Source organism: Podarcis gaigeae (assembly GCF_964106915.1).
Source record: "Podarcis gaigeae genome assembly, chromosome: 10".
Classification (NCBI taxonomy): Eukaryota; Metazoa; Chordata; class Lepidosauria; order Squamata; family Lacertidae; genus Podarcis; species Podarcis gaigeae.
This window is the reverse complement of record NC_139686.1, coordinates 74,727,890-74,746,971: the sequence shown is the minus strand read 5'-3', so window position 1 is coordinate 74,746,971 and position 19,082 is coordinate 74,727,890. Positions and strand designations below refer to the sequence as shown.

At 46.1% G+C, this 19,082-nt stretch overlaps 1 protein-coding gene across 1 annotated transcript in view; it reads left to right on the top strand.

Annotated features, from left to right (window-relative positions):
* Positions 1–17,227, top strand: part of DHTKD1 (dehydrogenase E1 and transketolase domain containing 1) — a 171,960-nt gene extending 154,733 nt beyond the window's left edge. Inside the window, exon 18 of the mRNA XM_083701405.1 lies at positions 17,031–17,227. The gene's annotated coding sequence lies outside the window, so the exon portion shown is untranslated. The remainder of the gene's footprint in view (positions 1–17,030) is intronic.
* Positions 17,228–19,082: the final 1,855 nt, after the last annotated feature.

Below are 19,082 nucleotides of genomic sequence, written 5' to 3'. Positions count from 1 at the left end.
ACTGTAGTTTATTAAGGGTTGCTGGGAACTGTAAGTCTGTGAGAGGTAAACTTGTTCTTTAGTCGTGTCCGACTCTTCGTGACCCCCTGGACCAGAGCAGTGCCCATAATTCTTTGAGGAGAGTGTTTGAAAGTTTCCTCAGGAGTGTTTGAAAGCTCCAGTGTGCTCACAGCCATCAACTAACTGGTTGACTGTGGGATGCAGCAGATGACAACACACTATTTCTAAGGTAAAAAAAGAAAGAAAAAGATCATGTGTCGGTACACTTGTGCATAGTTTATTGGGGCTTTCACATACCAATAGGATGAGATCAAAATCCACTGGATAGTATTCATAAGCTCAATGAATGCCACATCATAACATCTGATCCTTGTGATATTTATCACAATACCTAGGATGGGTGGCTTGAGGTTCTGAAGACATCAGCGCAAGTCAGGATTGGTCTATATTCTCAAGGACCACTCTGGTCTCCAGGTTCAGCTGTGGGGCCTAGAAATGTTTGAAATACAACCTGACTCTTTCACAGGAAGCCAGACTAGAATACATTCAGCATCATCTAGGAATTAAGGCTGTTGTGTGTTTAATGGCTAGGATACGGCACACAAATCCTAAAGAGAGATGCTAACACACACAAAACCAATTTTGTTTCTTTAACGTGCATCTGTTTCTCATTTTGGGACTTTGCAGGTTACCACTGGCTTGTGAGCGCCAGTGAGTCATCCTTTGCTGAATTTACCAGATGCCCCATTGGCACTGGATTTCACTACAATAGTAAAACATGAGGGCAAGTTGAGAAAGAGTAGTGAGAGCTGGAAAGACTGTATGTTCTGAAGTGCCCTAAATCAATTTTGATAATGGAGTTGATTCTCCAAATCCACAAAGTTTTGCTCAAAGTAATTAAAACCTACTGTTGCCAAACAGCTCCAGGGATACTTACATGCAGGATATGGTTTATGTAAAAGCCTCAATGGTGTATTCGTTTGCCAAAATCATTTTTTTTCCTAAAGGAAGCCCGTAAGACACACTCCTCTGCACCGTTCCTGTTGGAGCCTGGCTCATTCATGCCTCATCAAATACAGCTATGCCATTATTTCTTACAGGGTTTCAAATATTCCCAGAAAACCTAATAGGGTAGGAAGAACTATGATCCCCTACCAGATTAAAAGCTTTCCTTCTATTTCATATGCTTATTTCTAGTATTTCTGTGTATACCACAGCTGACAAGCACAATTTGTACAGGTTGTTATGATGACTGCTTTGGGAGCCTGGTAGTCCTGGGAAGGGCTGCAAAATAAGCACTGCTAGTCGTCGCTTCACTATGTCAAAGGTACGAGCTGAAAACCCAGAACACTCGGCACACTTGGAAATGGAGAAAAAATAATATTTAGAACAGAGAGGGAACTAACCATTAATTTGGTTCCAAGAGTCTTGTAGAGTGCGGAGCAACCCTTTAAAAAACCAAAGCTGACAGTGGGAGTAGATATTTCCCCCCTTGCCTGTTAAAAATTATCAATGAAAAGTCAAACAAAAGCAACAACAGCCCTTTAAAATGCATATAATTATACTAAAGGTAGGACTTGATGCTTTTACATTATAGACACACACTCAAAATGTTTGGATAATTAAAAGAGTTGGGTTATTATAGGTATAAATTAGGACTAAGGTTATGAGGCAAAATCCATAGGTTACCATCTTAGTGCTACCTTATATAGAAGAACATGTCTATTATCTAATTTTATGACCCAAACATTTTGAATGTATTTTTACATTTTATATGAAATCTCTTCTAATTGTTGAAACTGTAAGCTTGTTGGTTAGTTTATATTAATTAAGTTAACCCTGCAAGAGACTTGCAAAGCTTGTAATATATAACACACACAGAGAGAGATTCCATTTCTTTGCAGAATCCTGCCTGCCTGCTTTCTGGTTCTGCACATTTCTGTTGTCCTGAAAGATGAAAGGTAAGGAAGATACTTGACTATCTTTGGAGAAAGTGCAGCATTTCACCTGGAAGATAAGCTCCTTGAGGACTCCTGCCCCCTAGGAATTCCACTGGTGAATAGTCCTGCTTAAGAAAAGCATCACGGAGGAAAACGGCAAAGACAGGGCTTGCCCTACCTTTAGGCAGAGTGAGGCAGAGGACTCGGGACGAGGGTGCTGAGGGACACAGACCTGTTGCTCTCGGGTGCAGTGGAGAATGTTGTTCCATCATTAGCGTTGAGGTAAAATTCAATTGAGTAGTGGAAGGGTGCCATCTAGTCCCTTGCCTCATGGTTTGGCCCTGGGCAAAGGGGTCTGGGGTAAAAGTGGAACTTTATGGGATGGCTGTTGATGTCAAAAAGAACTTGCCTTTTGCCTGAAGCAGGGCGTAAGGGGAAGGACCATGCAGAGTGCTACCTCTCTGGTCCACACAAGCAACATGGTTCAGAAGCAGAAACACTTGCCATCATTATTCTATAATATTTGATTTGATTACATTTTCATCTCATGTTTCTTCTGAAATGGGGCACAATGTGCCTTAAAAAAATCACTGCACATAAAACAATTACATAAAGCAGTTATTAATCTGCTTAAAGTTATTCAGCCTAAAATCATAACAGCAGCATACATAGAATCATAGAATCATAGAGTTGGAAGAGACCACAAGGGCCATTGAGTCCAACCCCCTGCCAAGCAGGAAACACCATCAGAGCACTCCTGACATATGGTTGTCAAGCCTCTGCTTAAAGACCTCCAAAGAAGGAGACTCCACCACACTCCTTGGCAGCAAATTCCACTGTCAAACAGCTCTTACTGTCAGGAAGTTCTTCCTAATGTTTAGGTGGAATCTTCTTTCTTGTAGTTTGGAGCCATTGCTCCGTGTCCGCTTCTCTGAAGCAGCAGAAAACAACCTTTCTCCCTCCTCTATGTGACATCCTCTATGTGACATCAAGTTTGTGGTCAACCAAGACTCCTAGATCCTTTTCACATGTACTGCTCTCAAGCCAGGTGTCACCCATCTTGTATTTGTGCCTCTCATTTTTTTTGCCCAAGTGCAATACTTTACATTTCTCCCTGTTAAAATTCATCTTGTTTGTTTTGGCCCAGTTCTCTAATCTGTCAAGGTCGTTTTGAAGTGTGATCCTGTCCTCTGGGGTGTTAGCCACCCCTCCCAGTTTGGTGTCATCTGCAAATTTGATCAGGATGCCCTTGAGTCCATCATCCAAGTCGTTGATAAAGATGTTGAATAAGACCGGGCCCAAGACAGAACCCTGTGTTACCCCACTAGTCATTCTTCTCCAGGATGAAGAGGAACCATTGATGAGCACCCTTTGGGTTCGGTCAGTCAGCCAGTTACAAATCCACTGAGTGGTAGCATAGTCAAGTCCGCATTTTACCAGCTTCTTTACAAGAATATCATGGGGCACCTTGTCAAATGCCTTGCCGAAATCAAGGTAGGCTACATCCACTGCATTCCCTTCATCTACCAGGGTTGTAATTCTGTCAAAAAACGAGATCAGGTTCGTCTGACATGACTTATTTTTCAGAAATCCATGCTGACTATTGGTGATCACAGCATTCCTTTCTAGGTGCAATACTTTACATTTCTCCCTGTTAAAATTCATCTTGTTTGATTGAAGCTAGACTCCTTCATGGAAAAAAACATCTACCGTATTTTTCGCCCTATAGGACGCACTTTTCCCCCTCCAAAAATGAAGGGGAAATCTGGGTGCGTCCTATGGGGCGAATGCAGGCTTTCGCTGAAGCTTGGAGAGCGAGAGGGGTCGGAGCGCACAGACCCCTCTCGCTCTCCAGGCTTCAGGAAGCTCTCGGCAAGCCTTGTGAGTCCGGCGGGAACCATGTTGCATTCTAGTTTGGCACTTTTACGCTGGGGCATCCCTTGGAAATTTGTTTCTGGAAGTATTGTTGACAGAAGTGGATTTCGGGGAGTGCAACTGGTTCGGCTATATTGGGTGCTGAGCCTTGGGCCTCCCGCTGGGGCCACCCCACTACAATTCAGAATGGAGTGCAAGAGGCAGAAAGGTGTCTCGCTGCTTGCCCTGAAATCTGAAACCCCAAGACCCGCGACTGATGCAGCAGCAGTGTCCGGGAAGATTCAAATTAGAGAGCAGAAGGCAAATGTTTAAAGTAATAATAATCTTATTTTCATACCTTAGGTTTTAAAGTTGAAATGATAACTTTGGAGGCTGAATTTGTGATTTAAAAAAACTTTGGAGAGGGCAATAGGAGTCATTTCTGTTATTCTAACCAGCCAGCTGCCTCTGTTGAAAAGAAAGAGATTGCCATCCTTTTCTACAGGTTATTTGTCTCATTTCCCAGTTTTGTTACTACAAGTATGAATGTGTAAATGGCTTCGTAATAAATTAGGGTAGCCTTGTGTCCTATTTTACAGAGAACAGTCCTCTATTTGAAGGGCTGTCCACCTAAGTGTGGTTGACACATAAAGAAGGAAGGGCAGGGAGCCCTGAGATGTCTGCCTGGCGCGAGGGGCGCTATGCTTCAGGGCGCCCGCGTGTCGGGGCGGCAGGCTACTGTCCGCAGCATGGGGAGCCCTGCAGGAACTCCGCCGGCATCAGGGGCGCTCTGCTTCAGGGCGCCCCACACACCCCCGGGCGCGCAAGGCTTGCGGACACCTGCGCGAAACACGGGGCATCCTCCAAAGGGCACCCCGTGCTCTGCACTGCAGGCTGCTGCCCGCAAGCCTTGCGCGCCCGGGGGGAGTTCCCCCCCGGTGCACAAGGCTTGCCGACACCTGCGCGGAGCACGGGGCGTCCTCCGGAGGGCGCCCCATGCTCCGTGCTGCAGGCTGCTGCTCGCAAGCCTTGCACTCTCGGGGGGAGATCCTCCGGGTGCCCAAGGCTTGCGGACACCTGCACGGAGCACGGGGCGTCCTCCGAAGGGCACCCCATGCTCCGTGCTGCCGGCTGCCGTCCACTGTGGGAGGAGCTTATCAGAGCTTGCAGGGCAGCAGCTGAAGAAGGAGCAAAAAGGGTTTTCTTGTGTGTGTGTTTCTTTTAGATTTAGGGGAGCTAGTCTCAAACGTTTGTTGGGGGAGACCTAGGTTTTTTTGGGGGGGATTTATTTGTCCTGTCTTCACGCTTTTTATGATGGAGGACCGCTGTAGTCACCCCCAATGACACGTTCTCAAGATGGAAGGTGAGGGAACAGCTGCAGTCGCCTGCGGTTCCTGCGCAATGTTTGCCATCTTGCCAAAGGTTGCAGGCAGCTTTACCTGCAGCAATTGCATGTTGATTGCCCTCTTAAAAGACAAAGTCCAGCAACTGGAGGAACGTGTAGCTACGCTCCAAAGAATTAGAGAGCTGGAGCTCTTCTTGGAAGCAACAGAGCACACCGTCTCCACCAAGGAGGAGACAGGGGACTCCCCTGAGAAGGAGGCTAGTTCACCAACACAGGAGCCAGATATATGGAGAAACGTGACTCAAAGAAGTAGGAGGCCCAGGGTTTGCTCTGATTGTTTAGAAATACACAATCACTTTGAGGTCCTCTCCCCTAGCATGGAAGGTGAAATATACTCAGAGTCGCAAAGTGATTTCATGCTCTTTATTCAGCTCATAGTGGTGAGGAGGAATGAATGGAAGTCCCCTCAAAGTATCTGCTTTACATACATTATTTACACAATGGGCTGCACATGATTGGCTAATTCCGGAATTCTACTGTAAGCCAATCAGGTTGTGGATTCACTTCTATCTGGAGCATGATTGGGTGGTTCCTGCTAACCAATCATACTGCTGCATTGTTCTAGGACCAATCAGACTGCTGCATTCTGAATCCTATTGTTCTAGGACCAATCAGACTGCTGCCTTTTGGAGCCTATTGTTCTAGGACCAATCAGACTGCTGCAGTTTGGATCCTATTCAACTCAGTACATAACACCCCTCCCCTCTAAGTTCCAGTCCTGCCCGGGAGGTCGCATTCATAGTCCTCAAGGTACGCCGGCGGCCTACGTGTGCGTTGCGGCCTGGGGTGTTCCCTGGTCCGGGGTTCAGGTTCTGGCTCGTGTTCCAAGGATGGGGCTGTTTGGTCTGGCGCAACTGGTTCGCTCAGTCGTGGTTCTGGTTCTGGTGTCCTTTCGGCCTCATGGGTCCTCTCTGTATTTACTGATTCTGCCTCTCCTGCTTGCCCCTGCTGCTCTATGGGCCTCACTGCCCCACTGTTCCCTTGGGACTCCTCTGACCTGTCCTCCTCCTCCTGGTTTTCTCCCGGGAATCGTCTCCGTATCTGGTCGCAGTGGCGGCGCCAGCATTGCCCCCCATCTGTTAGCACCTCGTACGACACGGGGCCAGTGACCCTGGTGACTGTGGCGGGTACCCATGCAGGGCCTGCCCCAAAATTCTTTGCGTACACTGGGTCCTGGGCCTTGAAGGTCCGGGGGTTCCTGCCTTCCCCCACCACTACCTCATCCTGAGCTCCATCGGGGTGAAGGCAGTCCAATCTGATTGCAAGGCGCCGACCCATTAGTAGTTCAGCGGGGCTCCAGCCAGTCGTTGAGCTGGGGGTGCTGTGCTGTGCTAGAAGGAATGTGGCAAGGCGGTACTCCCAATCCCCTTGCGAAGGGTGTCCTTGGTGGTCCGCACCATGCGTTCTGCTTGGCCATTGGTGGCTGGGTGGAATGGCGCCGAACGGATGTGGTGGATGGCGTTCTGCGCTGTGAAGGTTTGGAATTCTCCTGACGTAAATGCGGTCCCGTTGTCTGAGACGAGAGTGTCAGGGAGCCCGTGGGTTGCAAACAGCCTGCGTAGTACCCGGATGGCTGCGGACGTAGAAGTGGACGGTACCAGTGCGACTTCCAGCCATTTGGTGTAGGAGTCCACCACTATGAAGAATGTTTTCCCCTGAAAGGGGCCAGCGAAGTCCACATGCAGGTGTGACCATGGTGCTCGGGCGGACTCCCAGGACTGGACTGGGGCCCTTGGGGGATCTGGGCGGGATTCTTGGCAGGCCTGGCAGTGTTTGACCCAGGCCTCTATCTCGCCGTCGATCCCCGGCCACCACACATAACTCCTGGCAAGGGCCTTCATTCTTACTACCCCTGGGTGTGTCTCGTGTAGGGCTGTGAGGACCCTTTTGCGGAGGGGCTGGGGAACAACGACCCTGCTTCCCCATAACAGGCACCCCTTGTGGGCTGACAGTTCATGTTTGCGGGTTGTGTAGCCGGCGAATTCTGGCCCGGGGCTGCTGCTGGCCCATCCCCTCCACACCCAGTCCAGGACCCGGGAGATGACCCTATCTTTCTTGGAATGGTGTGCAACTTCTTGTGCCTGAATGGGGCGGTCGGGAAGCAGCTCCAGGCTCATAACCTCTTGTGCAGGTGCTGGGTCGGGGCCTGTTTCCGGTAGTGGTAGCCTGCTGAGGGCGTCTGCATGGCCCATCGCCTTTCCAGGGCGGTGAATCAGTGCATACTGGTAGCTGGCAAGGAAAATTGACCACCTGAGGACGCGAGGAGACAGCACTTGGGGGGTCTGCTTTTCGGGGGCAAACAAGCCAAGCAACGGCTTGTGGTCAGTCACCACGGTGAAGGGCCGCCCGTACAAGAAATCATGGAATTTTTTTACTCCCTTCACGATTGCCAGACCCTCCTTGTCGATTTGCGAGTAGTTCCGCTCGGTTTCGTTGAGTGTCTGGGAAAAGTATGCTACTGGTACCTCTCTTCCATCCGGGAGTTGGTGTCCCAGGACAGCGCCGATGCCATAGGGTGAGGCGTCGCATGCTAGCACCACCGGCAGCCTCTCGTCGAAGTGTGCCAAGACCGAGTTTGAGACAAGCAAGTCCTTGACTGCCTGGAATGCAGCCTCCTGGCGCTGGCCCCACACCCAAGGGGCCCGCTTGTCCAGGAGTCTGTGTAGGGGCTCCGCTACCGCCGCCTTGTGGGGAAGGAAGGAATGGTAAAAGTTCAATAGTCCCAAGAAGGCCTGAAGTTCAGTCTTGTTCTTGGGCGCTGGGGCATCACAAATGGCCCATACCTTGTCCCCAGTCGGGTGGACCCCTTCTGCATCCACCATAAATCCCAGAAAGTCCACTTGAGGCACTCCTAGTAGACATTTTTCCCGCTTCACCTTGAGACCCGCTGTCTGGAAACGGTGCAGAACGGTGCGGAGGCGGTCCTCAAACTCCTCTGGTGTGGGCCCGGCAATCAACACATCATCGAAGAAGGGGGTGACACCAGGAATCCCTTTAAGGAGAGAGTCCATTAGATTCTGGAATATGCCTGGTGCCACGCTGACACCGAATTGCAGCCGCTTTACCCTGAACGCTCCTCTGTGCGTCACAATTGTCTGTGCCTCTGCTGTGGCCTCATCTACTGGCAGCTGTTGATATGCTTGGGCCAAGTCCAGCTTGCCAAAAATTTTCGACCCAGCCAGGGTGGCAAGGACATGGCTGACCACTGGCACTGGGTATGCATGGGCCGTGAGGGCCTTGTTTATGGTACATTTGTAGTCTGCGCAGATGCGGACCGAACCATTAGGCTTGACGGGTGTGACGATTGGGGTTTCCCAGGGGGCATTAGGCACTGGCTCCAGCACTCCTTGCTCCACGAGTCGGTCCAATTCCTTGTCCATACGGGGTTTCAGGGCGAACGGGACCTGGCGGGCCTTTAGCCTGACCGGTCGTACTGCGGGGTCAAGCTGTAGAGCAATGGGGGGGCCCGTATACTGTCCCAATTTCCCATCAAAAACCCCCGGAAACTCCTTGCATATGGCATCCACGTCCACTTGTAAGCTCATATGGTTCACCCCGGTGACGGCTAGCCCCAGTGGTCCAAACCATGCCAATCCCAGTAAGCTAATGTAGGGGCCCTTGACCACAAGCAAGTCCAGTTGCCGCGTCCGCCCTCGGTATTGCACCCTGAAGGTCCCCACCCCCATTGTGGGGACCTTACGTTTCTGGAAGTCCCGGAGGGTGAATGGGGCCGGCCTGAGTTTGGGACCCCCAGTAGGACACAGTTTCCTTAAGGTCCTTGCCGAGATGATGGATAGAGTTGAACCCGTGTCAAGCTCCATGCGGCATGGGGCCCCCTCTATCTGTACCTCTACATAAATTTTCTCTACGTTGGGGTGGGGCAACTGGTATACCTGGAAGTCCGTGAGCTCCGTCGAGTTGCCTTGGTGCGTTGGGCCCCGGGACCTGGGGCTCTTGGATTGGTCATCTGATGCCTGGCGTCGGGTGGGCCGAGCCCGACAAACCTGGGCGATGTGTCCCAATTTTCTGCACTGCCTGCACTCTGCATTGCGGAAACGGCAGGTCCTCCTCTCGTGACTTTCTCCACAGCTTGCGCAGTTCCTTCCTTCTCATCGAGGCAGCTGTGGTATGTGGGCTGCTTGAGTGCACTGCTGTACTTGGTGCACCTCCTCCCTGTTGGATCCTTTTTTTATAATATTTTTTATTAGTTTTATGAATACAGAAAAAAGAATAAAGAACATATTATAAAAGTAGAAAAAGAAAGTTACAAATTTTCTTGTTCTTTTTTCCAAATCTACTGGACTTCCCCGCGTCCTCCCAACCCTGCATTCTCTGTGATACATAACATCTGCAATTTGTTAACTTGTTTCAATACTTATTGTATCTTCCATTTTATCATGTTACCCAATTTCAAATATATTATGACCCAAATCATGTACGTTTTCATTTTAACACAATAAAGTTGTTTCATTATTCTATCTCTGGCTTCTTGTACCTTAATTTCCATTTCTTTAATTTAACATTACTGAAGCTAGAATTTCCTAAAAGGTGCGTTTTTTAACATTCATACAACTTATAATATTTTTCCAAATAGTCTTTAAATTTTTTCCAGTCCTCCTCATTTCGGCCAGTTCCATGTAGTCCATCAACTGCGTGTTTTCCTTCAAGGCACATAATGTTTTCCTTCAAGGCACTACATGCCTTAAATTTCATTCCGGTGTTCCATAACCTTTCCCAGTCTTCAAACATAATGTTATGCCCCAAATCCTGCGCCCACTTTATCATGGCGGATTTGACTGTCTCATCCTGAGTATTCCATTTAAGCAACAGGTTATACATTCTCGAAAGTAGTTTACTTTTTGGTTCTAACAGTTCTGTCTCTAGTTTCGATTTTTCCACCTGGAATCCAACCTTCTTGTCTACTTTAAAGACCTCTTGAATTTGTGCATAATGCAACCAATCTCGCACCTTGTTTTTTAGTTTTTCCAAGCTCTGCAACCTCCAATTGTCTCCAATCTTTTCAATAATTTCCTCATATTTAGGCCAATTGGCTTCCATATTAGGTCTCTTACGTGCCTTGGCCTCCACCGGTGAGAGCCACCTCGGAGTCTTACTCTCTAATAAGTCTTTATATTTTGTCCAGACCATTAAAATTGCTCTCCTGACAATGTGGTTTTTAAACAGTTTATGCACTTTAACCTTGTCATACCACAAATATGCACGCCACCCAAAAGCGTTGTCAAACCCTTCCAGATCTAGGACATCAGTGTTTTCCAGTAAGATCCAATCTTTCAACCAGCAGAAGGCTGCGTATTCATAATATAACCTCAAGTCTGGCAGGGCAAATCCCCCTCTTTCTTTCGCATCAGTTAATATCTTAAACTTTATTCGGGGCTTTTTGCCCTGCCAAACAAACTTAGAGATATCCTTCTGCCACCTTCCAAAGCATTCCACCTTGTCCACGATCTGTAGGGTCTGAAACAAAAATAACATTTTTGGCAATACATTCATCTTTATAGCTGCTATTCGGCCCAACAAGGAAAGTTTCAATCTTGACCACGTTTCCAAGTCTCTTTTGATTTCTGACCAACATTTCTCGTAGTTGTCTTTAAACAAATTCAAATTTTTGGAGGTCAGATACACCCCTAGGTATTTTACTTTTTTAACCACATTTAATTCTGTTTCTTTCAGGAACTCATCTATTTCTGCAGTTGTCAAATTTTTTGCTAAAACCTTAGTTTTTTGCTTATTCAACTTAAATCCCGCCACCCGACCAAAGTCAGAAATTAATTCTAGCACTCTTTTAGTACTAGAGACTGGCTCCTGTAATGTTAATACCAGGTCATCTGCAAATGCTTTCAATTTGTATTGTTTCACTCCGACCTCAATTCCCTGTACCAACCGGTCCTTTCTAATCATGTTCAATAGCACCTCCAGAACTGAAATAAACAATAGAGGGGATAGAGGGCACCCCTGTCGTGTCCCTTTTTCAATTTTAAACTCCTCTGTCACCACATTGTTTACTATCAATTTAGCTTTTTGTTCTGAATATATTGCTTCTATTCCATTTTCAAACCCCCGCCCCACTCCCATCCCTTCCAAATTTTTCTTCATAAACATCCAAGAAATGTTGTCGAAGGCTTTCTCCGCATCGATGAAGATTAACACCGTTCTAGTGTTAAGCTTTGTTTGTAAAAGTTCCAAAATGTCGATGATGTTTCTTGTGTTGTCAAACAAATGCCTACCAGGGAGAAAGCCTGCCTGGTCCTTATGGATCACTTCATTAAGCACTTTTTTAAACCTACTTGCCAAAATGTCTGCAAAAATTTTGTAATCCACATTTAGGAGTGAGATGGGGCGGTAGTTCTTAAGCTGGGTCTTCTCAGTTTCTAGTTTGGGTATCAATGTGATGAAGGCTTCTTTCCACGTTTCCGGTGCCTTCCTCCCCTCCATAATCTGGTTACAGACCTCCAACAAAGGTTGTATCAAATAGTCTTTCAGAACCTTATAGTATTTGGAGGTAAGTCCATCCGGGCCTGGAGATTTGCCTAATTGGAGGTTCTGAATGGCGCTTTCAATTTCTTGCTGTGTGATATTACTATTCAGGATTGTTCTCATTTCCTGAGGTATTTTCTGTAATCCATTGGTTTTGAGAAATTGGTCCACCTCCGAATCTTTCTGTGGCCCTTGTGAATAAAGTTCTTTGAAATATCTCTGGAAGCACTTTCTGATTTCCTCGGGTTTCTGAACCATTCTCCCTTCAATCTCTAGATTTGTAACAGTATTAAGTTTTTGTCTCTTTTTCAACTGCCATGCTAGCAGTTTCCCACACTTATTTGCTGATTCAAAAGATCTTTGTTTCATTTGTTTAATTTTCCATTCCACCTCTTGATTTATCAATTTCAAATATTGTGCTTGGAAAAATTTCACTTCTCTCAGCACCTCCTTCGACTTAGGCCTGGATCTTAGTTTTTTCTCTCCATCTCTTATTTTTTCCAATATCTTCTCCTTCTTTTCATTCCAGAGTTTTTTCTTGATCGTATTTTGTTGTATTAGAAACCCTCTCATGACTGCTTTACTTGCGTCCCAGATTGTTATTTTTTCCACAGTGGTATTTAAATTTATCTCAAAATAGTCCTTTAAAGTTTTTTGGGCCTTCTTAACAATCTTCTCGTCCCTTAATAAGTTGTCATTCATTTTCCATCTGAAGGATCCGGTTGTATTTAGTCTCAATTCCATTTTCAAAGCATTATGGTCGGAGCAGGTTTTTGGGCAGATTTCCACCTTTCTAGTCTTGGGTGCCAGTCCTCTAGTTATCCATATTTGGTCGATTCGTGTCCATGTCAGATGAGCTTCAGAAAATAAAGTCCCTTCTTTTCCTAGGGGGTTCTTAACCCTCCATATGTCAATTAAATCCACATTGTCAGTCATTTCAAAAAAAGTTTTAGGTAGTCTGCCATCTTTCGTTAAGTTAGCACTTTGTGACTTATCCATATTTACAGACACAACCCCATTCATATCACCCATCATGATGATGTTGTTATAGTCTAAGTAATCCAGCATAATCTCATGCAGCTTCCTGAAAAATTCCGATTTTCCTTCATTTGGGGCGTATATTCCTAATATCAAAAATTTTTCTCCTTGTGTCTGAATTTCAATCGCCAAAATTCTGCCGTGTTCATCTTCAAATAAGAATTTCGGTGACAGGCTCTCCTTTGCATATATCACCACTCCTCTTTTCTTCACTTTGTCCGAAGAGATAAATTCTTGGCCTAGTCTTTTATTAATTAGCACTTTTCTGTGGAGCCTTGTCACATGCGTTTCCTGCAGGCAAATAATGTCCAATTGTTCTTTTTTCAAAATGTGAAATACTTTTCTTCTTTTTTCCGGAGAATTTCCGCCATTTATATTCCAACTAAGAAGCTGCAGCGACATCCTGGTCTAATTGGTGGGTCTACAATGGGGTGTCTAGGTTTCCCTCCGATCCCGGAGGTGGTAGTGCTGGTCCAGATCCAGGCGGTGTAGGCTTTGGAGATGGTCCCGGTGGTGGTGGAGGCCAAGAAGCTGCAGCTCCTTTCTGGAGGTCCTCCTTGTGGTCGTGTAGGAACTTCTGTTGGTCCTCCGGTGTTTTAATTCTTACTTTCCTTCCTTTGTAGGTAAATGATAGGCTTGCGGAAACTCCCACCTATAAGGGATTGTGTTGTATCTCAACAGTTTGGTCAAATCTGTATAAGTGGTCCTAAGATCCAAAAGGTGTTTAGGAATGTCTCTGTAAATTTCAGCCTTTTTACCTTCTATCTCCAAAGATTTTTTAAAATGTAGGCCTAGTATCTTGTCTCTTTCCTCTCTCGATCTCAGAATAACCAAACAGTCTCTGGACTTGTCCTTCTTTATCAATTTTCCCAGTCTAAAGGCAGTCACAATCTTAAAATCCTTATCTTCCTCAATCCCCCAGAATTTGGAGAACAAAAGTGTTAAAAATCCCTGTAGATTTCCTTCCTCCAGTTCTGGGATAGCCCTTAATCTGATATTATTTTCCTTACTTTTCAATTCAACCAATGACAGGTAGGCTTGTTGTTCCCCTACCTGTCTTTTCAGAGGCCTTACTTCCCCCCTAATCTCATCAACCTTTTTGTTCGCCTGTTCTGCTTTTTGACTAGCTTCCACAGCAAGTTTATAATTTTCAGTCGTTGCCCCTTGCAATTTTTCAATTGCCTGAGTGTGATGAGAAACTTGCTCGGATAATTTAGTAATAGAGGATGTAGCTTGGTCAATTTTTGATGATTGATTGTCCACTCTTTGGTTTAAAATTGCCAGTTGTTCCAAGATTTGTTTCAGGACTGTTTCAGATCCTCCAGTTGCCATATCTTCTGCAGCAGGCTCTACAGCAGGCTCTTCAATTTCCACCTCCTGTGCTATCAGCACAGTTGGGACGGATGATCTTCGTTGATGAGATAGGGTTGTTTGAACAAGTTGCCCTGGTTTCTTTTCTTTTTCTTTAGCTTTAGCTGCTCTTGTTCTCCCTGTGCCACTCATTCCACACCTGCCTCTGTTCAAGGTCAAATTTTCTTTTGTTTCATAAGTTAGACAAGACCAGAGTGTAAACAATTTAACCACAGAGAGTCACAATAAAGTACAGTTCCCAGGCCTCTATATCTCCACAATCCTCTAGGTGGGGGTATTTCAAAGTTTCAAGGAAGGAGAGAGCTCTTGTCCGCCATTGAAGTTCTTATATTCCCTATGTTAAATCTTTAGTAGTTCCAGAGCACAAAAGGAAGTTTCCCCAGGCTTTCTTTCTCCTGAAGAAAGGCCACAAGGTGTCAAGAAAGGTCCCAGCAACAATGTTTAAACTCTAGTGTCTCAGTCAATGTATCAGTTTAAACTCCAATAACAGTATCAGCAGTTTGACAGTTCTCTTTTACACACTGACAGCCCAATAGCTGGGTTGTCCCTTTTAACTCCACATAGCTCAAAATTAGGAAGAAGGTCCCAAAAATAAGATCCACAACTTTTGCAAAGATTTCCAGCTTATCTTTTCACTTCTGTCAAATGCACCCTCGTTTTACTTTTACAGTCCCTTTTAAGCGCTTCAGCGCTCTTCTGCGCAATTGCTTTAATCTGGTTAGCAGGATCGGGAGGCGGACTTCCTGTTACTCGCCTCCCGTTTTCAGCCGAATTTCAACCAAATTCCCAAATTTTTCCGATGTTTAACTCCCCTTACTCACGGGTATGTAGCAGCCAATTTTGATGTTTTCAAGAAGAAAGGTCGGCGCTCATCAGCAGCAGCAGCGCGGCTTTGCGTCCACGAAAAGAGCGATGAACTCACAGCGCCGCTCCCCCTTTCGCGTTCCGGAGCCCCTTACGGAGCTCCTTCTTCGTTTCCGGGGGGGCTTTGGGCGCCCGCCGAGTCCCACGGCCGCAGGCTCGCTCTGCCTGCGGTTTTTCTTGATGGGTCTCCGCTTTGCCGTAGCGGACGACCCTTTTTCGCGGAGCCCCTCTTCACTAAGTAAAGAGGACCGCCATTGCTGTTTTGCGCCGCCTCCGGAAGGTCCTCCCTGTTGGATCCTGAGTCGTCGTGAGGTCTTCGTGGTGGACCATCGGTTGGGACGGCTGGCTCGGCCATGCCTCTTGCGTCGACCTCTCGACAGCTTCCGTTCCCAGGGCCTCCTCCAGAGCGACCTGGAACGTTAGGTTCTTCTTAGCGTAGAGGCGTCGTTGCAGCTTCTCATCCTTCAGGCCACCGACGAGGCGGTCACGAAGCATGTTCTCCAGCTCTGAGAAGTTGCAGAATCGGGCAACTTGGCGGAGAGAGGTCACAAACCCAGTTATGGTTTCCCCAGGGGCTTGCCGCTTTGCGTAGAAGGCATTTCGACGAGCCTCCACTGAGGGCTGTGGCGAAAAGTGCCCCTTCAGCTGTTCCATTATTGTTTTGTATGGAACAGTTGTGACATCTTCAGGTGCAAGGAGAGCCCGGGCGATTTCAAACGTCTCCTCTCCGCAGACGCTGAAGAATATTGCCCTCTTCTTGGCGTCTTCTTCATCGGTGATCCCTTTGGCTTCTAGGAGGAAGGTGAAACGGGAGGTGTACGCTTCCCAGTCTCCAGATGCTGGGTTGAACGGCGAGAAGCTGCTGTTGGTTGCCATTCTGAGTTCCTTGTGTCCCGGAGCTGAAGCCTGGATCCACGGTGCGAGGCAGCGGTGCAGCAGGTGGCGGTGCTGCGGTGCTGTGTGTGGCAGTCAGCTCAGCGGGATCCCATCCTCGTCGCCAGTGAAATATACTCAGAGTCGCAAAGTGATTTCATGCTCTTTATTCAGTTCATAGTGGTGAGGAGGAATGAATGGAAGTCCCCTCAAAGTATCTGCTTTATATACATTATTTACACAATGGGCTGCACATGATTGGCTAATTCCGGAATTCTACTGTAAGCCAATCAGGTTGTGGATTCACTTCTATCTGGAGCATGATTGGGTGGTTCCTGCTAACCAATCATACTGCTGCATTGTTCTAGGACCAATCAGACTGCTGCATTCTGAATCCTATTGTTCTAGGACCAATCAGACTGCTGCCTTTTGGAGCCTATTGTTCTAGGACCAATCAGACTGCTGCAGTTTGGATCCTATTCAACTCAGTACATAACAGAAGATGAAGAACAGGCTCCATTTGAGGATCTCTCCCTCATTACAGTCGATCAGGTATATGAAGACGAGCAGCAAAGTCAGTCCTCGGGGAATGTGCATGCGACCTTGGAATGGACAGCTCACGGAAGAACCCCGACCAGTCCTAAGAGGAGGCATGTAGTGGTGATAGGGGATTCCCTACTGAGGGGAACAGAAGCAGTGATCTGTGGGCCTGACAAGATATCTCGGGAAGTGTGCTGTCTCCCCGGGGCTAAGATCCAAGATGTAACTGAACGACTGCAAGGAATCATAAAACCCACTGACAAATACTGTCCCTCTTGGTTCATGTGGGAACCAATGACACTGCAAGCAATAGCCTCCAGATCAAAAGAGATTACGAGGCTCTGGGCAGGAAAGTGAAGCAATTAAATGCACAAATTGTCATCTCATCTGTCCTCCCAGTTGAATGACGTGGCCCAGGAGAGAGGGGAAAATAGTGGAAGTGAACAACTGGCTTCGCAAATGGTGTAAACAGGAACGGTTTGGATTCTTAGATCACGGACTGCAGTTTCTTGAAGATGGACTTCTGGCAAGCGATGGGCTGCACCTCACAACGGTTGGGAGGAATGTTTTTGCCAAAAATCTCAGAAACCTCATCAGGAGGGCTTTAAACTGACTAATGTGGGGGAGGGAGACAGTGCTCCTGAAGGTAGGAGTCTATCAATTGATGAAGATGATCATCCAAACGTCATAGACCAAATGGAGCAAACAGCACGCAGACCTAGTGGTGGGAGGAAAAAATCCTTAAATAAGAGACACGGGGGAATGATTAATGGACTTCAATGTCTGTACACTAATGCGCAAAGCATGGGAAATAAACAAGATGAGCTTGAGCTCTTGGTACAGCCAAGATATGACATAAAATATGACATAATAGGCATCACTGAAACCTGGTGGGATAAGTCCCACGATTGGAATGTAATAATGGAGGGATACAATCTATTTCAGAGAAACAGACCAGACAAGAAAGGAGGAGGAGTGGCGTTATATGTCAGGGATGTGTATACCTGTGAAGAGATCCAAGATTTAGAACCTCAAAGCCAAAGTGAGAGCATTTGGGTCAAAATTAAGGGAGAGAAGAATAAAAGTGACCTCATTGTGGGAGTTTACTATAGATCCCCAAGCCAAACGGAGGACATAGATGATGCCTTCCTGGAAAAGATGGCCAAGCATGTAAAAGGAAGAGATGGTAGAAGGAAAAAAAGAGCAAAGAGTTTGGTAACCCTTCCTCCTAAGGTGAGAGCATATGACCTAGCTGACCTAGCTTAGCCTGGCAGGACAGCTTACTCTATGATCTTAACCCTTTCATGCATTAATTAGAGTTAAGCATGTTGGATATATGTAGCTAATTTATCCCACGAGGTTATATTGTATACCCATCAATAACTTCAGGCTGTGAAATTGATTCTAAATTTGTAAAATAGACAAATTAAATTAAATAAAAGTAGCAGGAAGGGTATTTAACAGACTTGTAATGATATAACAAAGACCAACTTTTATGAATCAGCTTATATATATATGAAACCTGAAATTAATTCACCCCTCCAAGTTAAACTTCCCAATGATTTATGTAACAATTTCTGTAGAAGTTATTTAGTAAGTTATTTAAGAGTCAATTCATGTCTTACTGGAGAAGAATTTGGATGCCTGTAAGAATTGTAGCAACAGATCTAGAAGTCAGGTCATGCCAAGAATCCTATTAAAATAACGGTGCTGCCAATTTTGATAGAACATGGTTGCAGTTCCTTGCAGTGGTCTCTGCAGAGGTTTGGATGTACAAGAAAATCAAAGCCATGTCTCTTGTTGATGTTGAACCTGACTGGGGGTTTTATACTTACAGTTAAGTTGAAGTAGTCTGTTTTTCTGTTTTTTTTCACAGTGGAAGAGTTTATATTTTGTGATTTACTTGCAAGTGCATTCTTCTTCTTCTTAATAATAATATTATTAATATACCCCCCTATACCCGTGTGTGTGTGTGTGTCAGTCTCAGGGCTGTTGGCAGAATAAAATCAAGATATAAAGCCACAATAAGGATTTCCAAAATCTTGAAAAGCCAGTTTGTATGATAATTTAGCTATGTAAGCAAAGCACAGCTGCTGAGAAGCAAGAAAAATGTATTGCTATGCTTGGGGGAACAGCAAGGTTGGCAGAAATAAAAAAAAATATTGGGGAGGGTAAACATAAAGGGGTAAACATGCACACCCACACACCAGCTCAACAAGGGCAGAAATTGAACAGTTTATTTGATTGATTGGAACACTTAACAGAAACTCCCCACGTTGCAACATTTTGTCTTGGGTCCTATTTGCCATGTGGAAACTTTTCAAGCAGCCTCCATGGCTGAATTAAAAGTTACATTTTTAAGGCTCCTGCTCCAAAAGGTTAGGCATCTATAACATGCAAATCTTGTTTATCTACCTATCTGCTCATCAACCTCACCTAAGCCAGTTTCTAACATTCATTCAGCCAATAATGTGATTAAGAAAGAAACTCCAGGATGGGCTATCCAGATAGGAGAAAGGGCTGGCACATAGCTGTCAACTTACAGATTTGAAAATAAGGGACCAGCAGCCTTGAAAATAAGGGACCTGCAGCCTCACCTGTTCCAGGCACTCCAGTCTTCCTGTCCTCCTGCAGTCTGGTCAAACTCATGCTGGGTAGCTTCGAGAACACTGTCCAACCAACTTTGTAACCAGAGGTTCAAC